Genomic DNA, 12,818 nt, shown 5'->3' with positions numbered 1-12,818 from the left:
TAACCCTCTCTCTCGATATCTAAAAATACACACTCTCTCAAACCCTAACACTCCAACACACACTCTCATACTAACTCTCCCTTCTAACCACTAATCCCCCTAACCCTTCTAACCACTAACCCTCTCTCTCTAATTTTAATAAACCTCCCTCTCTCAAAACCCTAACACTCTAACACACACACACACACACACACACACACACTCTCTCTCTCTCTCTCTCTCTCTCTCTCTCTCTCTCTCTCTCTCTCTCTCTCTCTCTCTCTCTCTCTCTCTCTCTCTCTCTCTCTCTCTCTCTCTCTCTCTCTCTCTCTCTCTCTCTCTCTCTCTCTCTCTCTCTCTCTCTCTCTCTCTCTCTCTCTCTCTCTCTCTCCCCCCTAACACTCTTACTCACAATCTCCCTCTAATTACCAAATCAAGGAAGTTGACATGAAATTCTTGGGTGTTGTGTTATATGTGTCACAAAAAGCTACATTATATATGTTCACACTATTTGGAAAATATCAAAATCATGTCTGTGCACTATTCTCACTACTAATTGTATTAGGCAAGAAAGAGATTGTCTGGTTGAAAGAACTATGTGTACTTGTCAAGTCATTCAAAAAGAGAGAAAAATCAACCAATCACAAGAGATCAAATGAGAAAACAAAACTCAAGAACCACATAAAACTAAGCCACAGCAATATTGACACAAGGGGGGGAAAGATTACACAACAAAACATGTTGATTATATAGGTCAAGAAAGATGAACCCTAGTGTGACAAGATCCTAAAAGAGGTGTCTTTGACAAGGAAACCCGCTACTCTACCTGACCTCATTAGTATCAAAACATTAGTTGCATAAGAGCAAAAAGTGACCATGTCAACATGAAGATCAAGTGTTGATGACAAAAGAATTGACTCTCAAGAATTTCGAGTTGAAATCCAACAAATCCTAGCACCTACAAAAAAAAGCATGAATAATGCATGTGGATAGATGAACACATGAGAAATAGAAAAAGATTGAAGCTGGGGAAGGTCTTATTGCATTATGTTGCAAGGTACACAAGCATAAAGATTAATAGGCAAAGGAAAGAGGCCGAGCTTGACTAAATGCAATGCATCTTGGCATTTGCAAGATGTATTAGACTAGAAGCCAATGCAAATCTAGAAAGAGCACTCAAGATGATCTTAGTCAAGCCAAACTCCTAACCAAAGCAATTGTTGGACAATTTAGCCAACAAGAAAAATAGCATGGCACTAGCTCCTCAACCCTAGCTGGATTAGGAAATGCACCCAAGTAGTAACCAAACTAGAATCCTGATAGTCACAAAGAAATTAACAATACAAGGTAGGGGAGGGCCCTTACATTTTTTTGGAGCAATTGGAATAGGTCTATGGGGCCAATAACCTCCAAGCTGCACAAGCTTTTGGGCTATGCTTCGAAGAAAGGGGACACACATGGTTGACTGGTCATGATATCGCTAAATGCAACAATTTTGATATCTTGAAGGACCTCTTTATTAAGAGATTCTCCAAAGCAAGATATGCAAATAATCTAATTATCAAGATGATGAGCATCAAAAGAAGGACAAAGAGGAGATCCTTGATTACATTACTCACATTTGGAGTCTCTACTAAAGGATTCCCATAGCTGAATGACCCACTTGGAAGGTTCTCCGTTGCATTCATTAATGGGATAAAGGATGAGGAACTCTACAAAGTGCTAGCAATCCAAGTTTGCAAGAGACACACTAGCTAGGGTTTTCAAAGAAGCAATCCATGTGGATGGCCTACTAAAGGAGAGAAATGACAAATCTATGCAACCTATTGTTAGTCTTACCATCCTTAATTGCAAATCCATAATCTGTAGGGACCAACCTTTAATAGACATCTGGGGAAAAGGGAAAGTGTAGAAATATCATAAGAAGTTTTAGGACTTAAGTTGGAACTAGCAAAGATTCAAGATGAATTACAGTGACACATAAGACTAAATGCCCAATGCACCCAATGTGGTTGTAACCATCTCCTATTGTCAGAATGTCCACACCCTCAGCCATGCACTTGTACAAATTGCAAGAGAACGGGCCATGAGGCCATGCATATGACTACCAAGAAGCCTTCCACATCCTTAGTCTTACCAATAGCAATACTATCCACCAATGAATAGGTAGTTTAACTATGGAATAGAAGTTCAAGATAGAGCCAAGTTGGAGAGTGACTTCTTTGTTTAAAGATAATTGTCTTGTGTGGCCAAATTAGTAGCCACAATATGAAGAGATTGGAAAATGAGAAGAGGCCTAAGATCAACAAGAGTACCATGTTTAAGGGAATAGATCTATGAATGGGTCTCAACAACCTCATCAAAAGCCATTGGGTCTTAGCAAGCTCAAGTTTGTCTAATTTGTAGTTGGATATGTAGGGATTTCAATAGCTTTTGTTGCAAGGTTTGGACTCTCATGTTTTTTGCTATTGTATCGTGGTTCATTATTTATATATATATATATATATATATATATATATATATATATATATATATATATATATATATATATATATATATATTCATGTCATTCAATGTAGAGGCATTCCAAATGGTAGCAAAAGAAGAGAAAAGATTAAATTTAGTGTCACTCAGCGTCAAAATAACTCATCTTTTGTAAAGTTAGGCATTTTCTCATGTTCTTCATCTTCCATTGCTCCAAGATAGTTGATATGGACAGGTGGCTTCTTCGATTGGCAATTGGTTGCTAGATGTCCAGGTTGATGACATTTGTAACACACTATAGGTTTGGCTTTAGATACATTGTTTGCAATGGCAGGAAGTCTAGGAATATTAGGATTTGGCTGTGAAGATGGCTTAGAGTTTTGATTGGTATTTGATGGTAAAGCAGGTGGTTTTGTCCAAGTCTTACGGAAAGATGATGAAGGAAATCGACTTTGGTTGAATCTTCTAAAATTTGAATTGAATTTCTTAGAACCATAGTTACCATTTGCTTGAAATTGTTGTGTACGCTTGTCTCTTCCTCAGAGCTTGTCTTCAGTGTCATGAGCTAAAGAAATTGCATCTTCAAGAGTTGCAAGCTTGAACATATTGACTTTAGCGTAGTAATGCCCAAGCAATCCAGACATATACTTGCACTTGTGAGTCGTTTCAGGTACGTCTTCAAACATGCGTAGTTGGAGTCAGGCATTCCAAAAGCGTTCGGTGTACTGAGAAATAGGCTCACAATCTCTTTGCTGAAGAAGGTCCCATTGCTTTATGGCTTTTTCATGGAATTGTGGAGGAAGGATATTCTGCATAAACTTCTTGAAACTCTCCCAGGTAGTGGGACAATCTATACTCTTACGAACCATAGTCCACCAAAGAGATGCTCTATCCACTAAATGACTGGTGACACACTTGATTTTATCTTTTTCAGCGTATGTCTCTTCATGAAAGTAATCATCAAACTGACTGATGAATGCAAGAACAGTTTTTCCATCTCGAGTACCATTGAAAGTACAGAATTTAAAATTTCTTTTACTTATCTTTGTTTCTTTGCGGATGGATTGAGCTTCAAGAGTCACATCAATGGTCCGTCAGATAAGATCTTCGGGTTACGGTCTATCTCTTTGTAAATTGGCCAATTGAACTTGCAAGGCTTGCCGGGATCTTCATTCTTCGTCCAACTACATCATAATTAAATCCAATTTTTGTTCCATCATAGGTTCAGGAAGATTGCCTTCAGCCATTAAATCATCCATATTTTGTTCCATCATCCTGTAAAAATTCAAAAGACCTCACACTCTCAAAATCCAATTATCGGGATGAGTGTAGCTCAAAGTCGGGTGTACAAGGCTTATAGATTTTTGTTTGGCTTTCACGGTCTTCGACTTTTGCGGTTGTGGGATTTGAAATCTTCGTAAAATCTGCGTATGACCTTCTGCGTGTGCTGAAACTGGTGCAGCAAGTCTGCGTATGCGAACAGAGTCTTCCAGGGAACAACTTTGCAGTTCAGTGAGTCTGCGCCGCACGAACAGTCCTTATGGGAGTTTTTGGCATAAGTCGGTTCTAACTTTTTGGTGACTTGTTAGACCTTCGTAACTTGCAAAGTAAGTAAATTTAGACTTGTAGAATCTGAACTTGTAGACTTTGAAGATTTGTGTAAGTTAGGCCTTGATTGACTTAGCTTAAAGCTAAGCTAAATAAAACATTGAATTTTAGGGGGGAGGGGGGGCCGTTTTCTGATGCCGAAATTCACGGGATTTTGCCGCCCTGCGCCGATTTGAAGAATTATGAAGCTAAGATTTTAAAAAGCTTAGTTTTGAAGCTTTTAAGCTTAATAGAAGATATGAAACTTATCTCTTTTTTCTGAGAAAAACGACTTGGAGAAGGAGATGTTGACGTGGTCCTCCGCCTCCTCAGCCGGTCCTTTGCGATCAGAGGCTGTAGACAGAGGTTCTTGACCGCCAGGAATCCACCCGTATCGACCGTTCATGATGAGACTGACTGTAGAGCTTGATCGTTCCAGGAGCTCCACCTTCGTGCAAGATGGGTAGCAATTGGAACTCTCGATCTCAGCTTCACTCTAATACCACTGGTACATAGATTGGATGATGTATGCTCGCGTAGTGCGTCGGAAGGTCCCCAAGAACAAAAGAACTCTACTTTTTGCACAAAACTCAAGGTAGAAAGCATGCACGATATGAACAAGAGACCAATTGGGTGCAATCTCCCCCCATGCCTTGTGTGAGCGCTCCACAAAGCATATATTTTATGTATTAATCATCTTCAAGCTCAAATAATAGCCCAAATTACAAAATAGCACGCTTTTGGCTTTTGAGTTTGCTTTAGCACAAAATAGAAATAAAGCTAATGGGCGGGCACCCAAAGAGTCTGGCATACCCAATACAATGTCCAAATACAAGTATCATAATCATGCGCCCATGCGCATACAAAATAATAACTAAATATCCAACTCCTTAATAAATAGGCACAACAAAATATAGGCGCCATGCCTAAGGTATGCGCCCATCAAAATATAAGTGATAACTCGAATACACGCTATCCTCCAATGCTTTCCTCCGCTAGTGCTGCTATCTCTACACATCAACTGAAGCATTCACAATCGTTAGTAAAATAATACAATTAAACCAACAAAAGTGAATACCTAGCAATCTTCAGCTACATAAATAAATCAACTAGTTAGAAATCAATCCTAACCTTAATTTATCACGAGTGCGCACTCTAAACTCATAAACATTTATTAATTTAATATGTATTTTGTGGAATCACCCGCTATGGAATCACCCATGTACACACTAAATTAATGAAACACCTGAAAAGATAGGCGTCCCCATCAACTTCTCGCACAAAGAATCCACTTTGTGTATGAGCCCCAGTCAACAAAGTTTACGGAATCCACTGTAAAACCTCACAGAATCCACCGTGAAATATACCTCCTGGCATCACATATGTATGAGAAAGTGATGTCATTATTAATATTTTTCTTTTAGGCATAATTTTGCTTTTTAGGCTAAATATATTGGTCCTCCCTGAACAAATTAGGCAAAAAGCAGGGCCATTTTTTAGTCCCCCAAAATCATAATGATCGCCTGATATTGAGATTTTTGGCATAAAATTTGAGTTTTGATAGCCTAAAATGGCTATTTCTACATAGGAAAGGTATAGATATCCACATATATATATACAATAGCATATAACAACATGTGATAAGGTACCTCTTAAGTTGAGGACCTTATTGCCAAATAACAATTAATTTTTTAAGAGATATTTTTTTTAAATGTTGGTCATTGTATCATCCAATTCTCTAGTGGCACTTAAGTTGCTTTTATCTTCTTTTTGTGCTATCTCTTATGTAGTCTCCACCATGAGGGATCTTTTGATAAACTTAGGCTTCAAACTCACTAGCTTTTGGTTGAGAAGAACATGCCTTGTGTAGCATTGGATTCATTTTGGTCATTGTCCTAGAGTTCACATTCTTTTATAATGGAGAAGCACTAAAGGCTTGTTTCTCAACTTAGGTAATAGTCTTGGTCATAGTTGAAGATCATGACTCTATGGGTTCCACATCAATTTTGGAAGTAGTAATAGTTGATCCCAGTAGATTGGTCAATCTTGTTAGTCAAAGATGATTGTCCACTCGAATCCTTAGACTGATTACAAGTAGACTTGATCTTAGAATTCCTAGTTCTATTTGTTATCATGCTCTCTAAGGGAGGCCATTGGTATTTGGATATTTTCTTGGTTGTTCCTTTTGGATCCTTTTTTCTTAGATTGAGTGGTTGCACTAGGCTAGTGCTATTGGATCTTCAATTTCTCCTTAGGTGACCAAGGTTGTTTGGGTTTGGGAGACATTAGTCATTTAGAAGCACTAGCAACTACCTTGGTTTATTGCATATCAATGCTTGGTGGCTTATCACATCCATCTTTGGACTATCTTTGTTGGTTTGAGTAGTATCACAAGGATGTGGTTGCTTCATGTCCTCATTTTGAGTTAATGACTTCTTAAAGACCAAGGGTGTTTGTGGTGGAGTTGCAATGTAATTAGACTATTGCACTTCAAATATTTTACCCTTAAGCATTTTTTCTTGATAGACAAGAAGTAGCTTTTTTATCTTAAGCATTAAATTCTCAGTTTGTGGCTATGTCTAGTTGGGTCTCCTCACTTATCTTCATCCTAGATCCACATTTGGGTATTTTTTTATTTTTCCTTGATATTGATGGGACTTATATTGTGATATGTGGAGTTGGATTCATAGGTAGTTTTGGCAACCAGATCCCCATTGATTTCCTGCATAATATCCATTAGTATGTTGAACCCCATATGATGTCCTAGTTGGAGTTGACGTTCTAGAGAACAACCTCTCACATCACACAATGAAATCTGGAGCACTTCGCTCCTCCCCTTCCACTCTTGTTGAGTCTTCTTTCTTCTCTCTCTATCTAATTCAAACTCGGAGCAGGCCCCTAGCTTCTTGTAGGGAGCAAGGCTTGAGCTTGTGTTCTAAAGCTTCCCCCTTGCTTGAAATAAATGAAAGCTACCAAATGGACCTAGAATAGTATGGTGGTTTAATGAATAGTATGCCTTAATTCTTGCTGGAATGATAATGGTTGCAATCTCTTAGACATCATCTCTTTATTAGCTTGGAGTCTTCGACTTTGTATAAGGTTATGGATGCCTCACAACCACAAGGAGGTGGCTCTAATACCACATGAAGAATATGCTAAGGAAGGTCAAACACAATGAGAGCCATAGATTTGAGAATATATGAGAATAGAATAGAGAGCACATTTCCATTAGTTGGTGCCTCTTTCAATAGGCAAGCTTTACAATCTAGTACATTGCTTATGGCCATTCTTTAGTGTCAACTCACCCATCCACTTGTCCACCCAACTAGTTATCCTTATCCGTCCACTCTTCTAAGTCTAGTTCTCATGATCATGTATCAAATATGCTAACATCCTTTAGTTCTTGGAGGATTCTTATTGTGTTGGTTCCCTCTCATTGGTTCCCCCTCGTCCTCTTGTGCCTTGACTAGTTCTTTTAGCACTCTTGTCTATCATCACTAGGGCTCTTGTTTGACTCTATATCAAGATATTTAACCTTCTTTGGATAAGAGGTAAGGTTTCCTTTATTGAATTTTTTACTATCCTTGACACCTAGTAAGCTCAAGTGCATCTAGTGTGCTACATAGTCCACTTTGCATTTGGTTGTGCACTTGAAAGGACTTCCAAGTAGGACTTTCTTCCCCATATCTTATTGATTTAGGAACATACAAAACATGAATGGAATGCTTTCAATCTCTAAAATCATAAGAATTTTTAATTTTCCTAGGAGGGAATATGGTGATCTTCCATAAGTTCAAATAGTTGCATTTGTAGAGAGACGAGTTCAAGTTGACCAATCTTAGTACATTCATCATAGGTCAAGATATTTAATATGAACTTCATCAATGAGAGGATCAATGAAAAGCTCTCACATCCTACTTAGTTTGACCCTAAGGTATGCTAGAGGCATCTACTATCCGTCTTCAAGGTCAAGGTTTATGGCTTTAACACCTTTTGGGTGTTAGACTAGGTAAACTTGGTTAGGGTACTAGTAGATGCCTTGTACATTGGGCAATCATGATACATGTGAGTAACATCACATTTAATGCATCTTAGGTCAACCTTTGTGAATTTGGTGGCCTCCATCCTATGTGCTAGATGTTAGATATGATCAATGCCCCACCCTCATTAGGTGCTATCAATGATCCATGGTGCTCAAAGTTGTAAGGCCCCCTTTATGAGGAGAAGCCAAGTGTGAGCCCGGACATTGGTGGAGTCCTGACTTGTATATCAGATGAGGTCTATGTGACCGGATGGCAAAAAGGCGACCATTGTGGGTCTAATCTTTGGGTTAGATAGAGTGGTTAAGCTGGTAGCAACTCGAGGCGCATTGCATCAAGTTGCGGTGTAAGGGAGTTAAATGGGGCCCCTATTGTGGGGTCCAAGGGCCGCGGAAGCGGCCCCTGGCTAGGGGGTCCCAAGGGGGCCAGCGGCCCCCCTGGCGGGGCTCCGGGGGCAGCGCCCCCGGCCCGATGGTAAAGGGAATATTCCCTGGAATATTCCCTCGCCGACTAGTGGAGGCTCATATGATAGGTCGGACCTAATGACCTTCACAGGCTATAAAAGCTAAACCCCTTCGCAGCCATCACTCACTCATCTTTCACCCAGTCAGAGTTGTTGTTCCAGCTAGCCTTAAGCTCTTCACCTATCTTCTGTCTAGATCGCCATCTAAGCTTCACACAGTGGAAGCGCACGGGTGGACAGAGCCATCTTTGTATCAATTGTTTGGAGTTAAAGAATTTACTGATTCTCCTCTTATCTATTGTGTACTCTCTATCTCTTTCTCAGATTCTGTTCGCTGCGCCGTGTAATATTTTACATGAAATCAGAGCCCAGGGGGCTCTAGAGATCGGAGAGCGTGCAAGAGGCAAAGGCTTCAACAGCAAAGAGAAACTATGTCGACTCCGGGAAGCGGTTCTGGCGCATCAGGAAGCGGTACAGGAGGTGGTGCTGCTATACCGCCTATTCAAACACTGAGGATTCGTCCACCAACCTTCAGCGAAGGCAAGTTAGATGGTACAAACTACACCTTGTGGAAGTTCAAAATTACAACTATCCTTGATTCTTATGAGCTTCTGGAGACTGTGCTAGGGACTGACGCAGAACCACAGCCTACCCCCGACCCATCAAATCCTAGTGTGATGATTCCTCCAAATGCAGATCTTCTACGAGCTTGGAAACAAAGGAATGCAGATGCATTGTGTGCCTTAGTTACAAGCTATTCTGGCAGTGTTTTGACTCTGATTCAGCATACAACCAAAGCGTCAGATGCTTGGAATGTACTAAGGAGTCAGTATGAAACACGAAACCAAACAAGGATTCAAAACTTGGAGAATAAACTAGCAGCGGAGAAGTTTGCTGAAGGAGAGACGGTTGAAGCATTCATCACTCGGATTAAGAATCTCCGCGACCAGATGGCTGGAGCTGGGATACAAAAGACTAGTGAAGAGCTAGCTCGGAGGTGTCTTCGGATTTGTCCACAAAAGTTTGATGGACTAGTAACTGCCCTTAATACTCAGGTGAGACCTCAAGCTTTGACTTTTGAGGAGTTTTGTGCATTATTAATGGAGGAGGAGTTGAGGCTGAAAGCCCGAGAAGGAAGCAACAATGGAGATGCTGCATTCTCTGCCAATGCAAAAGGCAAAGGTGTTTCCTCCACCAAAAATGATGGTGACAAAAAGAAGAAGGGCGGCAAGAAGAAGTTTCGAGGAGAGTGCTTCTACTGTAAGAAGAAAGGACATGCAATTGCAGCTTGTCGTGTCAAGAAGGCAGATGAAAAGAATGGTACCCTTAAAAGTAAAGGGAAAGAGACAGCCAATACGGCTGAAGCAGAGTTGGAATTATTCATGGTGACCATTAAGGAAGTGTGCTCCTTAGTGCCGCAAGAACAATCTACCACTGACTCATGGGTGTTGGATAGTGGGGCCTCCCATCACATGACCAACAAGAAAGGTCTAAACAGTTCTATGCAGCCTCTACAAGAATCCATCACTGTGACGGTTGGAAATGATGCTAAATGCCCTGCTGCGGGCATAGGTACTATTTCTTTTATTGCTGCAAATGGTGAAGTCAAAAAGTGTTCAAATGTGTTGTATGTTCCCGAAATCAGGAGAAATCTCTTATCAGTTGTCGCCATAACTGATCTTGGTCATGAAGTGAGGTTCAAGAAGACAGGTGCAGAAATTATTGATAGTGCTGGCACAATTGTTGGCAAAGGAGAAAGAAGGAACAACCTGTATGAGCTAAGTGCTCTTACAGCCACCGCTGGAGTGGGCACAAGTAAGCTTTGGCATGAAAGGTTTGGACACATCGGATTTGCAGTATTCAAGGAGATGCAAAAGCAATGTATGGTTGCTCACCTACCTACAATAACTGAATTGAAGGAACCATGTGAAGCTTGTATGATGGGCAAGCAATAGAGAAAGGCATTTCCACAAGAAAGCAAGAATAGAGCATAGGCTCCTCTAGAGTTGGTGCATGTTGATTTGTTGATAAGATGCCTACACAGGCCTTGGGGGGATCTTCTTATTTTATGTTGATTGTCGACGACTATAGTAGGAAGATGTGGGTGTACTTCCTTCGTGATAAGGCTCAAGCTTTTGGTAAGTTTAAAGAATGGCTAATACTTGTTGAGAATGAAACAGGGAAAAGTGTGAAGAAATTTAGAACAGATGGTGGTGGTGAGTTCAACTCAAAGGAGTTTGAAGGCTTTTGCAAGAGCAAAGGGATCAAGCATCAATTGACAACACCTCACACACCTCAGTAGAACGGTGTTGTGGAATCCAGGAATCGCACCATTGTGGAGATGGCAAGATGCATGCTAAAGGGCAAGGGATTGCCTAACCATTTTTGGGCTGAAGCTGTTAATACTGCAATCTACATTCTAAATCGGAGCTATACAAAGGCTCTCAAGGGAAAAACACCTCATGAGGCTTACACTGGTAAGAAACCATCTGTCTCACATTTCAGAATTTTTGGATGTGAATGTTATGCACATGTTCCAGATGAGAAGAGAAACAAGTTACAACCAAAAAGCAAAAAATGTATCTTCTTGGGTTATAGTGATGAGCAGAAGGCTTACAAGTTATATGACCAAGAGGCAAAGAAGATCATCGCGAGTCGTGATGTGGTGTTCAAGGAGGAGCCGCATACAGTGGAGGAGGAGAAGGCAAGTTCTTCCATTTTATCATCAAGCAAAGAAGTAGTCCATTATGAACCTGTCCTGAGAGCTATCCCTATCCTTAAGGAGAAGGAAGCATCATCTTCAGATGATGAGGAAAAAGTTCACCAACCTGACATCACCCCACCGGAAAAGCCATTGCCGCGCTGGGTGAAGCAGCTCTATGACCACAATAATCCTATCCCTGCATCTGTTGAGGAGAAGGCAGATGGACCAAGGAGGTCTCAGAGAATAGAGGAGCAAAGGAGGGCTTCTGCTCACATAGTCAATATGGCCTTGATGGTTGAGATTATGAGAGAAGTAAAGGAGCCAACTGACTTAGAAGAAGCACTTGCAGATCCATCATGGAAGGCTGCTATGCAGGCGGAGTATGACAGCATAATGAAGAATGACACTTGGGAGCTAGTGGATCGACCATCAAAGCGGAAAGTTATTGGCACCAAGTGGATCTGGAAGGTAAAGTACAAGGCTGATGATACCTTAGAAAAGTACAAAGCTAGACTGGTTGCCCAAGGATTTTCAAAAGTTGAAGGGTTTGATTTTCAAGAGTCATTTGCCCCAACTGCCAGAATGACCACTATTCGCACGGTACTTGCAGTGGCTGCCCATGAGAAGAGGCCAGTATACCAAATGGATGTTAAGTCAGCGTTCTTAAATGGTGACCTCAAGGAGGAGGTGTACATGGCTCAGCCACCAGGGTTTGAGGCCCCCCATTCTGAGAACAAAGTGTGTAAACTGAAGAAGGCATTGTATGGGCTGAAACAAGCCCCCAGAGCATGGTACCAGCGGATAGATAGGTTCTTTTTAAACCTAAACTTCAAAAGATGTGCCTCAGATGCTAACTTGTATGTTTACAGGGATGGTAAAAAGTCTGTAGTGATTGTCCTATATGTGGACGACCTTCTTATTACAGGTGACTATGAAGATATGATCAACCAAACTCGAAAGGCTTTGAGTTCGGAGTTTGAAATGACAGACTTGGGCTTGCTGCACTATTGTTTGGGGATTGAAGTCTGGCAAGAGCCAGGAAAGATCTTCATCTCTCAGAAGAAGTATGCATGGGAGATCTTGAAGGAATTTGGCATGACCGAGTGCAAGGAGATAGCTACACCTATGGAGGTGAATGCAAAGTTATCCGTCGAGGATACATCAGCACTAGCAGACATTGGGAGGTATAGGAGGTTGGTCGGCAGTCTGATCTACTTGTGTAACACCAGACTAAATATCAGTTTTGCTGTTGGTGTTTTGAGCAGGTTCTCAAACAAACCTCATGAGAGTCATTGGAAGGCTGGGATGCGGGTGCTCAGATACTTCAAGAAAACTCTTGACTATGGTATCACATACAGTTTCGGAATCTCTCTTGTGGGAACTGTGACTCAGATTGGGCAGGAGACATTGATTCCAGGAAGTCAGCTTCTGGTTATTGTTTCTCTTTGGGTTCAGGAATTTTCTCTTGGATTAGTAAGAAGCAACCAACAATGGCATTTTCTTCTACCGAAGCAAAGTACAAGGCAGCTTGTTTTGCTGCATGTGAGGCCGTATGGTTGAG

This window comes from Lygodium microphyllum, chromosome 1, assembly GCF_053477565.2.
Source record: "Lygodium microphyllum isolate KBCC chromosome 1, Lygodium_microphyllum_v1.1.10, whole genome shotgun sequence".
NCBI lineage: Eukaryota > Viridiplantae > Streptophyta > Polypodiopsida > Schizaeales > Lygodiaceae > Lygodium > Lygodium microphyllum.
This window is presented reverse-complemented; position numbering follows the sequence as displayed.